The sequence below is a fragment of the Panthera uncia genome, assembly GCF_023721935.1.
Source record: "Panthera uncia isolate 11264 chromosome A3 unlocalized genomic scaffold, Puncia_PCG_1.0 HiC_scaffold_11, whole genome shotgun sequence".
Taxonomy (NCBI): Eukaryota; Metazoa; Chordata; class Mammalia; order Carnivora; family Felidae; genus Panthera; species Panthera uncia.
The window spans coordinates 29,902,897-29,917,451 of NW_026057578.1; the positions used below are offsets into that span (position 1 = coordinate 29,902,897).

General features: G+C 55.0%; 1 protein-coding gene across 4 annotated transcripts in view; it reads left to right on the forward strand.

The window, feature by feature from the left end:
• Positions 1-1,122: 1,122 nt before the first annotated feature.
• Positions 1,123-14,555, forward strand: part of SMOX (spermine oxidase) — a 48,757-nt gene continuing 35,324 nt past the window's right edge. For all 4 annotated transcript variants that reach the window (XM_049651076.1, XM_049651077.1, XM_049651079.1 and 1 more), the window contains exon 1: positions 1,123-1,296. The gene's annotated coding sequence lies outside the window, so the exon portion shown is untranslated. The remainder of the gene's footprint in view (positions 1,297-14,555) is intronic.

Consider the following 14,555-nt stretch of genomic DNA (forward strand, 5'->3'; position numbering starts at 1 on the left):
GGTCCCTTTTGCAGGGGAGCATCAAACCCCATTTCTGTAGGGTCACCTCTGCTCTCCTGGCCTCCACTCATGCGGACCTATGCTCTGCACTGGGACTGGCTGTGGGGTGTAGGTTAGATGTGGCACCCTCCTCACCCTGAAAGACAGTTCAAGGCAGGGGCCTGGCTTCCATCCAAGGCTTCCCCCCCACTTGGACTGGGTCTCTATCAGCTCCAGGAGGCCCTGGAGATGTTCACAGAATGAAATGGTCAGAGACCGAGTGACCTTCCCCATAAACAGGCACAAATGAAAACTCTACAAGGGACCAGAGCAGTGCTTGCAGAATCTCAAATGGCGAATAAACAAGTAATTTCCAAATAACTATGATTTTTTAAAAAAGGAAAAGAAAAAGTGACCCTCACACCTATTTGCTTCGGTTTTTTTTTTATTAAACCAAGGATGAGGCAGCGCGTAAACCAAGGATGAGGCAGCGCGTCTCAGCGAAGGCTATTTTCTTACAGAGGCCATTTCCACGTAGTGGGCTGCGAAGTGACAGGCTGTGGCGGTGTGAGTGCGCCCTGCGCCAACCCCCTGCTGTCTAGGATTGGAGACTGAGGCGCGGAGGTCTCAGAGGCGGGGTAGAGTGTGGTGGCGGTGGCGGTGGCAGGGGAGGCAACGGGTGTTGGGGAGAAAATGAGGCGGCCCTTGGGGACGAACCCACTGACCCCAACTAAGATCCAGTGAAGGGTCTGCGGGAGTGAAGGCAGCTCCGGGAGGAGAGGGGCGCCCCTTCCCTCCAACTCTGCGGGTAAACTGAGGCCCGCGTCCTGGCTCTGCTGGTCGCCTGGCAGGCAGCCTTGACCCGAGTTACGCCCAGCATCGGGCCGGCAGGGCTGGGCTGGTTACTCTCCTTTCGGGGATGAGTGAGTACGTTTGGCGCCCAGCTAGAGACGGAGCGTTGGGCTGGGGGCTTCGGGGGCGGGCCCCCACCCCTCCTCCCGGGGGCCCGCGGCTCCCGCGGCCCCCGCGGCCCCCGCCTCCCCGCTCCCTGGGGGCCGGGCTCGGGGAGGAGCTTCGCGCGTCCCCGCCCCGAGGCGGAGCAGGGGGCCGGGCCCAGGCGGACCTGGCGGGGTGGGCCGGGGACGCGAGGCGGAGCGGGGCCCCACGCAGGCCGCGGCGGCTGGCTCGGGCCCCTACGGTCCCGGCGGCGGCTGGAGGAGGAAGCCAGACGGCTGGAAGAAGAGGGGAGGAGGAGGAGGAGGCCGAGGCTGGAGCGCCGCTCGCCACAGACTCACTTCCCCGGCTCAGCAGGGAAAGGTACAGAGCGTCCGCCCCCCAGTCCCCTTGCCCCCCCTCCCCCCAGTCCCGAGCCCCCGGCCCTCGCTCACGCCCGCAGGGGCTGCGGCCGCCGCGGGAAGGTGAGGGGCTCCGAACGGCCCCGAAGGCTCCGGCGGTCCGGGGCTCCGGCGGCCAGCGCGGCGCTCGCGCGGGAGGGCTGGGGTGCGCGGCGGTGCCGGAGGCTCGCGGACAGCGGTGGGCGCCGCGCCCCCTCGCTCGCGCCGGGGGAAGCGGTGGTCCGGCCCGGGGCGGTGATCCCGGGGCGGGGGCTGCGCTGGCCAGGCCAGCACGCGGAGGTGGAGGGCAGGCCGGACCCTCCCCGAGCTCCGTGCAGCAGGGGAGAGCCCTGGGCGCCCGGCGGGCGCGCTCGGTGGGCGCAGACAAAGCCTGGCGCGGGCGCCCCGCGGCGACTCGGGCGGTCCGGGGGGTGGGCGCTGGGGACAGAAGAGAAGGCGCCGGGGCGACTACCGGGACTCGGGGAGAGGCTGGGCCGCCCTCCCTCCGGCTGTCCGGGTGGTCTCGGGGGCGGGGAGCCGCTCTCTCCAGAGGGCCAAATAGGGAGCCAGGCTGGGAAAGGGGTAGGGTGTGTTGAGTGCTCACTTTGGGGGAGGGACTGAGGGAGGCCACTGCCTTGGGGGTTGGGCAGGTGAAGGGCCGGTGGACCCCCTCTGAGCTAGTGCTAGGAAGGGGCCACAGCCTCGACGCGATAAGTGCAGTGGCTGGCACGAATGGTAAGATGTGCCCACAGGTTGTTTGCAGAACCTGCTGGTGGTGACACATCCGTGCCAGTCCGTGGGGGGCAACTTGGTGTTTGGAACAAGCCCCAGGGGTCGTTGGAGTGGGCACCAATGCAGGGTTGAGTAGGCGTGCATCGGAAAGTGTGTGCAGTGAAGGCCCCACGTTTGCCCCCCTTCCCTCTTGTTGGGGGGGGGGGCAGGGAGAAAGCATTCCAGTTCCCGCCACACGCCCATGCCTCCACTTGGCTCCAAGGTGGTCTGCTCCCTGTCCCACACTCCGATTACTTCCCCTCTTTCCAGGGTTAGAAGTGGCTTCCTATCCCCCGATTCCCAACAGGATAAGAACATGCCTTAATACCCTCCACCCCTCACTTATCGCTCCTTTTTTTGGTTTGTTTTATTTTTTCCTTCATCCTTCATTCCCCCTCAGCTACAGATCTACTTCTTTACTTCTTTTCACAGCAGAACTTCTGCAAAGAGCTGTCCGCACTTGCTCCTCTGGAGCACATCCCTCGGGTCCTTCAGCTCACCTGACCCGGCTTGGTCCTACCACTTCACCGCAAACTGCCCCAGTCAAGGTCTCCAGTGATTCCCACACCCCTACAAGCAGGTCTTCTTTGACGACCCCCCCCCCCCCACCTTGGTCTTGTTGATCTTCTCTCTTTCTAGAGTTAGTATCCTCTCTTGACTTCTGGTTTTCTTCCTCTCTCCTTGGCTAGCCCTTCCTTAGTTGTCTTTGGGGACAACTCCTTCATTCAGCTCTAAAGATTGGGGGATCCCAGGGCTCTGTCCTCAGCCCCTCTGCTCTCCTGACTCCCCACTGTTTACCTATCCTCCAAGCCCTCATTCTTTCTTCTGATTTTTCAAATCAAGCATTACTTTACAAACGCACTGATCTTAAATGTACATCACTTCTCTTCTCATGATTTTAAGTAGCGGATTTTGTCACCAGCCCCAGCTTCTCTAGCTAGCCACCCATCTGATGGTTTAGGGTATCCTGGATGTCTCATTGGTATGCAAACTTCATATGGATGACACAGAACCCTGGCTGTACTCCCCAAATGTGACCTTCCTGGGCCTTCTCTAAATAGCCCATAACCCACCTACCTTTAAAGACAGGACCAGATGGTACCAGCTCCTCCCTTTGCCCCCCTCCCCACATCCAGTGCAACAGCAAGTCCTTTTGACTCTTGCTGCAAAATCTATCTCAGGCTTGTTCTTCATGCTCTGACTTCACTGCTATGGCCCCAGGCCATTGCCCCAGGCCAAGCCACCTTTTGGGTCTTGCCCAGGTGCTGTAGTAGCTGCTACCTGCTTTCCCCCAAATTCCCACTTGCCCACCTCAAATCTATTTTAACAGAACAGCAAGAATGATTTAGAAAAATAGTGATTACATAATCACATTCCTTTAAAACCCTTGATAGCTCCCTACTGCCATTGGAATAAAATTTCAAAGATCAGACCCTCCATGATCTGGCCACTGCTGACCTCCTCCACCCTTATCCTGACCATTGTCCCCTTTGCGTTCTTCCTGATAGCCACATCTGAATCACTTCGGCTCCTTGAACACCCTAAACTTTTTCCTTCTCTGGGTCTTTGCTTGTGTAGTTTCCTCTGCCTGGAATGTTCGTCCAGGGTTTTCTATTGGGCTGGCTCTGCTCCTTCTCATTGTCAGGTCTCAACTTAAATGTGCCTTCCCAGTCTTGGTAGAGGCCCCCTCCCCACTCCCCTGTAATTTGTCATAGCACCTGGTTTCTTTCCTTTCTTAATTATATTTATCACAGTCCATAGTATTTGTTGCAGTTATTTGTTTACTTTGTCCGGCTTCTCAAGTGCTGGACCTTGACTGAATGGCCCATTGCTGTATCTAGAGCATCCAACACAGTCCCTGGCTGACTCTCAGGGAATCTTGAGCCAGGTGGGAAGGTCAGGGCTGGGTTAGGGAGAAAGACATGGGTATTGCAGTCAGTGCAGGAGCAGTGACCCCAAGGACTTTTATTTTCTTTCCACAAAAGCAGTTGTATAAACTGCTGTAAAAATTGGAGAGGGCCAGTGGGATGTGAAGAAGGGACATGGGGAGGGTACAGGAGGCTTAAAAGCAAGCCTGTCTGCTTAGGGAAGATTAGGCAGGTCTGGGGGGTGTAGAGTTGGTGTGGGTTGTGGTGGGTTGGGCATAAATGATTTCCTTTGCTCTCTTTGGTTGAAATCCAGGCTGGGTCCACAGAGGGCTGTGTGTGTGTGTGTGTGTGTGTGTGTGTGTGTGTGTGTGTGTTTTCTCTAAGTCAGGAGATGGGGGTGATCTGGGCGGACAGAGATTTATTTCAGGCCTATCCCTTGGGTGCCTGCTGGGTGCCCAGCCCTGGAGGACAGGAGTTGGAAGAAGAAGCTGGAGCTGAGCATCTTTCTATAGACCCTTGTCTCTCCACCCACAGCTCTCTTCTTTGCACAAAGGAGCCAGCTGAGAATTAAATTGTGTGGCTGGTGATCTCAGAATGGAGAGCTAAGAGCTAGGGGACCTCAGATCTGGGAGAGCCCTGAATAGAGGGCCAAGGGACACTGTGAGGGGAACAATGGAATAGGGGCTAAGGGTTCAGATCTAAGGTCAGGCTGACATGCCTACGAAAGGTCTTGAGCTGGAATAGGTGGGAGCAAGGAGAATATCCCGGGTGGGAAAAATCAAGCAGAGGCCAAGAGGCTGGGCCAGGGACCTGGTATACTCACTGGGTGCCACACAATGGCCTAAAGACCTTGCAAATATTAACTCCTTTACTCTTCTTAACAGCTCTAGAATGTAGGTCTCATGCCCATTTTACAGATGGGAAGACTGAGGCACAGTCCTATAACTCAGTAGTGACAGAGTGAGGATTTGAACCCAGGCAGCCTGGCTCCAGAATCTGTGCTGTAAACCACTCCACTGTGACACTTCTCCCATGCCACTCACATCCACACCAGCTGAAGGCTTCTTAACTAACAAGTGGTTTTGCCTGACTCCCAGAGGCGCCTGGCCTTGGAGGCTGGGGAGGTAGGAAAGAAGCCATACCCTGAAGGTAGAAGGGGTCCTCACTCAGAGTGGGCAGCTGAGGTCCTCTGCTTCATGCCCCATTTTTTTTCTTCTAGAAAGGGCTCCAGGCCCAGGCCAAGTAGTTGGGCGTCATGCGTGTTGTGGTTTTGGGGTGCTGGGGAGGTCAAGTACTTCTGGTGCAAAAGCAGCTCTCTGCTCGGGATGCCATTAGAAGGTCACCCCTCTGGGTTTAGCATGGCCCTTTCCCCTCTTCATCTGCCTCTGGAGAGCTCACGAGGTCAGGAGGGGCTCTGCAGATAAACCGCCTGTTTTTGGATTACTTTACAATGTTGTGAGGTGGAGCTTTGGACTTGGCCTTGGGGAGTGTGCATGGAGGTTTGAGTAGGGCTGGGTTGAATGTGGGAGCAGAGCTGGGGGACCGGAGAAATGGGACTCGAATTCAGCTTAATCCACATCACTGTTGGTCTTGTCCTTACCTCTTTTTGTCTGTCTGTAAAATGGGATTGGAGAGACTTTTTCTTTGCTCCCTAGAGGTTGCAGAAGTTGGCAACTCCTGAGGTTGCATGCTTGAGTGGCTTCTTGCACACCCAGCATAAAGGAGTGAGGACTTCCCATGAGGTGCCAGCCCCGAGGAACTGGGCCAGGAAGGAGGGAGGCGGGCGGTGGGTGTGGCAGCCCTGTCCTTCGAGGCTTTCCTGTTTGGTCATGAGAACGCCTCTGGGCAGGTCACTTGGTTTCCCCAGGGTCTGGCTGGCCGGCCAAACAAGGGTTGCTGACCATACAGGGATGGAGTTTCTTGGCTCCAAATTCTGAGCCCCACAGTTTAAGGAATCTGCTCATCTATCTCAGCAGATCCTTCCAGTCCCCCAGGGAGAAGGAGGCAGAGTTGGTGGCATTCTTTTCATTTTGGGAAACTGCGGCGCAGGGTAAGCACGTGGCTGCTAGAAGCTCAGCAGGCCCATGGGTCTCGGGAGTGCCCCTTCTTTGGCAGGGAGACTCATCCACTGAGTTGAGGTGAAAGCTGGGGCTCAGCCTGACGCTGTCAGGCTGGAGCTGAGGGTGGACATTCCAGCTGGGTGCTGGAGCCTCTTACCTGTGGTCAGCACCCAGTGCCCCAGCCTGGTGCTCAGAGCTACTGGCTACACAGGACAAGAGCTCTCCTCTGCAGGAAATGAGTGAGCCACTCCAGATGTGATATAATGAGGTACTGTTCAGACCAGCTTCCTGGAGGAGGCAGTGCTTGTAGAGGGTCCCCAAGTCCTGGGCAGCGTTAGCCAACAGACGAGGGGATGACATTCCCAAGGGGCAGGGGGAGCCCAAGCTTGGAGTACTGGGTTGAAGCCAGGTCAGGGAAGGTCTTAACTGCCAAGCTGCTGAGTCTAGACCTGATTCACTAGGCCCTGGGGAGCCATTGAAGGTTATAGGCCTCGGGTGCAATGACTTGATTAGACCAGTGGTCTATAAAAGTGCTTCTCAAACTCTAACATAGACATGGATCACATGGGCATCTCGTTAAAATGTAGGCTCTAATTCAGTAGGTCTGGGCCAGGGCCTGGGACTCTGCATCTCCCACAGGCTCCTGGGTGGTGCAGACCTGGTCCATGGGCCATCTCTGTGTAGTGGGGGTTGAGACTGGGGACTCAGGGGCCGAAGCAGGTAGGTACAGGGACAGGTGCAGGTCAGGTGGGATCTAGAAGAGGTAAAGGGGACCATGCTGGCTCCTGTGGACTGTGTTGTGGGAGGTGAGGGGAGTATGTAGAGGGTGTGGGATGCAGGGGCCACTCTGCTGGGAGGTGGGACTGGGTGAAGGGGCTCTGGGAGTCTGGGTCTCAGACCAGTGACAAAGGTCTGAGACCTTTGATTTTCAGAGCGCCTGACTGTGAGGAACTCTCAAGACCATGAAAAGGTGTCTTAGACGACTGCCCCAAGTCAGGGTGACACACAGCCGGGATACAGGGCATCTTATCTTTGCCCACAGCTGAGCCCGGCCCTGTGGGTAGCCAATCTGGGGTGAGCACTCTTCCTGCAGCCAGGGTGGGGCCGAGGAGACTGGGGAGACAGCTGACTCCAGCCCCAGACATGCCATCTTCTCCTAAAAGTGCCCAAAGTCACCCCAGCTACTAAGCTGTCACCCCCAGTGTGTACAACATCCCTTTCCCTGGCCTGTGTGAGTCTTTGTAGTGGCCACCGATGGTTACGTGAGCCACTGTTGGGGTCTTATCCCACTTGGGCCACCTCCCCGCATACCTGGACGTGAGGAGGCCTGGATGCTTCTCTCTGCGCTGCCCCTGACTGGGCCACTACAGGCAAGTGTCTGCTACCCTCTGAGGCCCTAGTTTTCTGTTAACTGAAGGACTTGGTCCCCTCCCTGGGGAGCAGGGGGGAGGGTGACAGGGTTTGCTGAGTGGGGAACCGCATCTTCTCAGAATGGCAGCTTAATGCATTTTAATTTTGGTTTAATATTAAAACTCACTAGTAATGATGGAGTAGATTAAGTAATTTGCCCAGAAGAACTGTCCAGCCTGCTTTAGGGATTTTCCAAGGCCCCTTGCTCTCTGGGCCCTACATAGCCTGGTGGGGTTGGGGTGGGGGGTGGTATCTGAGGGCCCCAGTCAGGTGAGGTCCCTCCAGATGCTGGCAGGAGTAGACAGTCACCTCATCCGGGGGAGGGTGGAAAGGAGAGACTGAGGGGCTCTCAGTCTGAGTTCCCCAAATGTCCCATCGATGTCCTAAAAGGATACTCTTCCCCACCCCCCCCCACCCCCCACCGCCTGCCATGATCCCTGCCCGTGTGCCCTCTACTGTGCCAGGCTGTTCTGAAAGGTGGGAAGGGGCAGCATTTCACAAAGACTATTCTGAGAAACCTCAAGGGTTTGGGGACAGATAAGGGTAGACACTGTCAAATTCATTCCATCAGCCTATGGGAGATTCAGAATGCATTTAGGAGAATTAAAGGTTCTGACAAGTCCTGCAGAAAAAGAAACCTTTTAGTGTTTTCTAAACTGATTTGACCATGAACATTTTGGGGGGAGAAGGTGTCCTAATAATGTGTTCCACTCACCAGGAAAACACCTGGTGGGCAAGGGCTGATGTGGAAAGATGTGGAAAGATGGGTGGGCCCAGAAGGATGGATGGGTAGCTCCCTGGGGGAAGTGGGCTTGGGGGATGGATACTATTTGGACAGTCAGTGGAAGACAAGGGCACTGCAGAGGGAGGATTGATCTGAAGGCAACGTGGGCCCAGAGTCAGCCCTGGGTTCTTGCAGCAACAGCTCTGCTTCACTTCACTGGGTGGTTGAGGAAGGGACCTGGGCGGATGTGTGTGGTGCCTAGGACACAGCGGTCGCCAGGCCCCGCGGGGTCTGTGTGATTCTGGGAGGATCATTCCCCTCCCCTTCCCCTGCCGTCTCCTTGCCTAAGGTCTCCCAGCCTTTCACCTTGGAGAGGGGGTTTGTGATCTCTGGGCAAGAAGTCAAACTGCTCTGTGGCTCAGTGTCTTCATTTGGACCATGGGATGACCTTACCTCCCTGGTAGGGCCATTGTGACATGCAAATACTGGTTGGCTGCTCTTTGTGGGATTGACATGGCTGTAGGCAGTGTCTCCAGGAGGGACCCAGGGAAGGGGACAGTGGCTGGGGACATGAACAGGCACAAAGGCCACCAGAGAGCCTGGTGGGGCTTAGGGTGGGGTCCTGATTAGACTGGAGGAGTAATCTGTAGAGGGTAGCAAGGACCTGCTTCCTGGAGGAGTGGCTGGCAGGGTGGGGAGATTTTGACCTAATGAGATTTCACAGGCCCTCCTCTGGGTATGGGAGTCAGAAGACCCAGAGGGTGCATGTGGGAGACAGGGGCCCTGAGGGCAGGGGGAAGGTGTCAGGGACCTACCTCCAGGGCCATCAGAGTCTTCCAGCAGGGCAGTGGTTGGATCAGAGCAGTGATTCAGGGGCGTCTGGGTGGCTCAGCCGGTTGAGCGTCCAACTTCGGCTCAGGTCATGATCTCACTGTTTGTGAGTTCGAGCCCAGCGTTGGGCTCTGTGCTGACAGCTCGGAGCCTGGAGCCTGCTTCAGATTCTGTCTCTGTCTCTCTGCCCCTCCCCGACTCGCTCTCTGTCTCTCTCTCTCAAATATAAAACATAAATTAAAAAAAAAAAAGAACAATGATTCAGTGCGAAATATGGCATGGGTGTGCAGTGATGGTGGGGTGGCGGTGCGGGACCCCCTTCAAATGCACACGTTGGGTTTCCTCACAGAATAGCTGTGCCCCTTCTTGGCCCAAAGCACAGGGAGGGCTGGGTTGCTTATGTGACCCTTATAGACCTTTGACCCTTTGACCCTTATCCTCAGATTCTCAGAGCTCTGAGTCACTTTTCCAAAAGGTTAAGAATCTCACCATGTCACCTTCCCGGAAGGGGTGTTGCACATGCAGAAGGGGGAAGGGGAGGGTCCCCTGTGCCCTTCCACTCCCTCTCCCCTCCCTGGTGGCCGGTGGGGACTGTCACTGAGGCTACCCTGCCCTGCCCCTTGCCAAACCTCATTTCCTCCCTGGTGTGAGGATTCTTTGTTCAGTAGCTCAGGTGGAGGAGATGGGGTGTGGCCGCTCACAAGGTGACCCAGGAGAAGTTGCTGTCATGGCGCGCTGGGGCGGACAGGCTGACGCAGTGATGAAGCGCTCAGGGAGGCCCCGGCAGATGATGCTTCCTGCGCCTTCTTGCTGAGCCCAGCTCCAGGCCCTTGTCCTTCGGTGCCCCGTCTCTTTCTTCCTCAAACAGGCAGGCACCAGGGCTTTTTCTGCTCCCTCTACATCAGAGGCTGAGAGGGACAGAAGCTGAAGAAAAGCATTCAGGTTCAGCCAGAGCAGGGTGGCCTGGCTGTGGGGGAGGGGAAGACCCCCGCTCCCCACCTCCCCCACCCTCCTCGGTCCAGATTCCTTTATCTTCTAGTTGCTTCTTGGGGGAGAATGTTAAGGAAGGTGTGATTTAAGACCAGGAGAAGAAGCACTTGGAAATGATTTGTAAGTTATTAGGAAACAGAAGAAAGAACCTAGCCACCCTCCGCCAACTTTGTGCCAGGCCCTGGCAGACCCATAATTCCTGTCCTCTCCACATGGCTGCACCAGGCATGAGCTGTTGCCCCATTTGGAGCATGGAGATACTGGCAGTGCTGAATGGCATGACTGGGTCTCAAAGCCAAGGTTCTAGGACATCTGGTGTGATGTTCTTTCTTTACCTCACAGCCCCTACAGGGCCTGTCCCCAGACCTTCAACCATACCTCTCTACCCACTGCCAGTTCTCCTCCAAGCCAGCCCAGCCCTCCAAACTCTAGACCCCAGGGAGGAGAGGCTGGTGGGTCCTTCTTTTGGACTGGCCAAAAATGATGAGACTTCAGGTCAGCTAGATTTTAGGGTGACTTGTGGGGCACCTGGGTGGCTCAGCTGGTTAAGTGGCTGTCTCTTGATTTCAACTCAGGTCATGATCCCATGGTTTGTGAGATCGAGCCCTCAGTCTGGCTCTGTGCTGATACTGTGGAGCCTGCTTGGGATTCTCTCTCTCCCTCTCTCTCCCCCTCCCCTTTCCCCCACCCAAAGTAAATAAACTTAAAAAAAAAAAAGATGACTCGGACTGGAGACACTTAGGATCACCAATGGGCAAACATCCTTGGGAAAGATTTTTAAACGAAGCTTGTAAATATTTTATTTTTATTTTTGAAAGAGAGAGAGAGAGAGACAAAGCACGAGTAGGGGAGGGGCAGAGAGTGAGGGAGACACAGGATCCGAAGCGGGAAGCGGGCTCCAGGCTCTGAGCTGTCGGCACAGAGCCCGATGCGGGGCTTGAACTCACAAACTGCACGATGGCGGCCTGAGCCGAAGTCGGCTGCTCAACCAACTGAGCCACCCAGGCGCCCCTTTAAAAGAGGCTTTTAAATGTTAAATTAAATACACGGATGACTTTTGATCTTCTTTATTTTAGAAAATCAAAAAAATCATACACAGATTCTGTGTCTCCCTCTCTCTGACCCTCCCCCGTTCATGCTCTGTCTCTCTCTCTGTCTCAAAAATAAGTAAAACGTTAAAAAAAAAATTAAAAAAAAATCATACACAATTAATGCAAAACTTTTGAGTTAATCTGAAAATTTATCTCAGGAAAAGACAATGAAATCGACTCATCTCTTGGTTTTAAAACGTAAAGCCTGAGCATTAATATCTTACTAAGTGACTTTTGGAGCGCATTATGTTGGATGGCAGGTTATGGAACCTCTCGGAACCTCAGTTTCTTCCTCTGTGGGATGGACAAATTGGTGTGAGGATTAACTGATATATTCTACGTGAAGTGCTCAGCACTGTGTTCTGTACTTCACATGTGCTCAGCAAAAAATAGTGATAATGATGACAGAATTATAAGAACAGACATTTCTCGATTTCAAAAGCTGGTGAGTTATTAAGTCTGCTTTGAACTTAACAAAAGGACTTGAAGAATATGTTTATTGTCCAAGCTCAGCGTCTTAACTCTGTAGGTGTTTTATGGATTAAATCATGGGCTCAGGGCCCACGTGTGCATTTTGAAATGAACACCACTGGCTTTTCAGACCCGGTTCCAGCTCTTGCTGGGGTGGGGGCGGGGGTGAGGGTGGGGGTCCTGCTTCAGGGTTGAACTTTATGGAGAGCCCTTTATTGGGCGATCCTGTGTTAGGACTCGTTAGAAGAGCACAGTGAAACCATTCTGAAGTTACCGGGAGGGGAATGTCTTGGGCCAGTGAGAAAGGAGGTGACTGTCTAGAAGGAAGTACGAGTTAGTTGCTCTTAGACTTTTCTATCGTGTAGGCAAAAGCAATTAGAACACCATTCCTGGACAGGGTCAGGTGTTTATGGAAGACAAAACCAAGGGCAAAGGGCTGTGGCCGGCATAGCGTAGTGCCTGGCAAGCCTTAGGCCAAGCCTCACGGGGTAGAGAGGCTAGGGTGGCCGCAGCATACCCCACCAACACCTTGGCCAGGAGGCAGGTGGCCTCCCAGTGGCAGCCTAGGTTTTGGCAGGGCAGCTGGGCTGAGCCGCCAGGCTTGGGGATGCCTCCTGCCAGCCCCGAGTGCCTGGCACAATGTGTTCAGTGTCAGCCTGTGGGGAGGGTAAGACGGGAGTGCCAAGCTGAGGGCAGCCCTTGGGCCCGCTGTCCTGGGAGGCTGAGTGGGAGCCTGAGAACCCAGCAAGCAGTGGGCAGAAAGAGATGAGCTCAGTGTCGTCAAGCCCTGCTCTGCCCCTCACTCTCTCTGGGTGGCCTTCGTCCCATCTGGGAACCTTTGAGAGCCTGTTTCCTCATCTGTAAAATGGGCAGCAGGGTGTAGGATTAAATGATTCAGTGAATGGAAAGTCCCCAGCACGGGGCCTGGCACACCAAGGGCTCAGTAAAGAGAAGTTTGCTACGGAGTGTGTCTGGTGGCTGGGTTTCTCGAGGATGTTTTCCTTTTTTCCTTTTGTGATGGTATGTGTGCCACCTTCGCCTGTGATAAGCTGTGGTGAACGGGGAGGCCATAAGAGAGGGGGCCTTGCCGGAAAAGGGTTTACAGTGGAGGGGTACGGGATCAGTGCTAAGCATTTCACGGCCCCACAAACCCTGCCTGGGCTCGGCAAGCCTTGGGCAGCTCAGCCCTGCCACCGGGGCTGCCTCTTTGTGGGCGGGGTGTCCTGGGCTAGGCAGAGTGGGGACCCCGTGGTGGCTCAGGAGAGAGGATGGGCTCGCAGGAGACCTCCCTCCTCCCCAGGCTTGGAGCCGCAGCACAGACGGGCTTTGTGCAGTCACGAGGGGCCGGCCAGGGGGCACTGTGCCCGGGCTGAGTTTGTCTCACAGCCTCGGTTCTTGTCAGTGGTTTTGAAAGAGTCCGTGGAAAGTGCTGACTGGGCTGTCCTCCTTCACCCCAGACCCGAGGCTGCGGCTCCTGGCAGGGAGAGAGGAGAAGCCCCGCAGGGAAGCCACCTCGTCCGCTGCCCGCTCAGCTCACGCCTCCCAGGCTTCAAGTTCAAGGGTCCCTTCCGCGGAATGGGTGGATCTCCGCAAGGGGACACAAGCCCCGGTCAGGGGGCTGCTGCTCCGGGCCGTGATAGCCCCTGGGCCCTCCCCCCTGCCCGAGAATCCCGCACCAAGTTCTTCAGCCTCAGTTTCTCACCCTTCCTCCCCACAGGCTTGTCGTGAAGGGGAGAGGCAAAAACTAGTTGACACGGAACTTGTCAGGATTGGCCGTGTCATGACTGGTCACCCAAGTCATCCTGCTCCTGCCCTCACCCTCACCCCCACATCCTGTCATCCAGCAATCCCCAGGAGGTCACCGGAGCACTCTCATCCTCTGATTCCCCCCTCCTGCCTGTCACTTCCTCTGCTCCAATGTCACCTTATCGGCCAGACTTCCCTGACCTCCCCACGCAGAGCAGCTGCGTCTCCCCTCACCCTGCTCCTCTTTTGTTTGGTGGAACTTGTCACCCTGACCTGTTAGATCCTCTGGGGGGTCGGGTGGCGGAGGCCTCTGGTCGTTGCTGTACCCTGAGTGCCAGCCGTAAGGTTTGGCACTCACCAAACGCTTTTGTGGCCGTAGTTGTTTCTTACGGTTTCTTTGGGGGTAAAATAGACATCGCCTAAAATTTACCACCTTAACCAGTTTGTAAGGGCACAGTTTAGTGACATTAAGTGCGTTCACAGTGTTGTGCTACCATCCCCACCACTGTCTGTCTCCAGGTTTTTTTTTTTAATGTTTCCAAACTGAAACTAGCCCCATTAAACCCTAACTCCCCATCTCCCCCCTTTCCTGGCCCCTGGCGTCCTACTTGTGTCTACGGATTGGACCACCCTAAGTCCCTCGTATAAGTGGAATCATGTAGTAATTGTCCTTTTTTTTTTTTTAAGGTTTATTTATTTTTGAGAGAGAGACAGTGTGAGTGGAGGAGGCGCAGAGAGAGAGGGAGAGAGTGAGAGAGAGAATCCCAAGCAGGCTCCGCACTATCGGCCTGGAGCCTGAAGAGGGGCTCGAACCCATAAACTGTGAGATCGTGACTTGGGTGGGAATTGGAAGCTTAACCGACTGAGTCACCCAGGTGCCCCAAGGTAATTGTCCTTTTGTGACTGGCTTATTTCACTTAACATAACGTCCTCAAGGTTCATCTATGTTGTAGCAGGTGTTAGAATGTCCCCCCCCCCTTTTTTTTAGGGCTGAATAATACTGCATTGCATGCATATACTCCATTTTGTTTACCCATCTGTCCCTGGACGTTGGGTGGCTTCCCCCTTTTGGCTATTGTCAATAATACTTCAGTGGACATGAGTGTCCAAATATGTCTTCAAGACCCTGCTTTCAATTCTTCCACATATATACCCAGCAGTGGAATTGATGGATCACATGGTAACTTTATATTTAATTTTTAAAGGAACCAGCACACAGTTTTCCATGGCAGCTACACCTTTTTACATTTCTACCTACAGCACACAAGGGTTCCAATCTC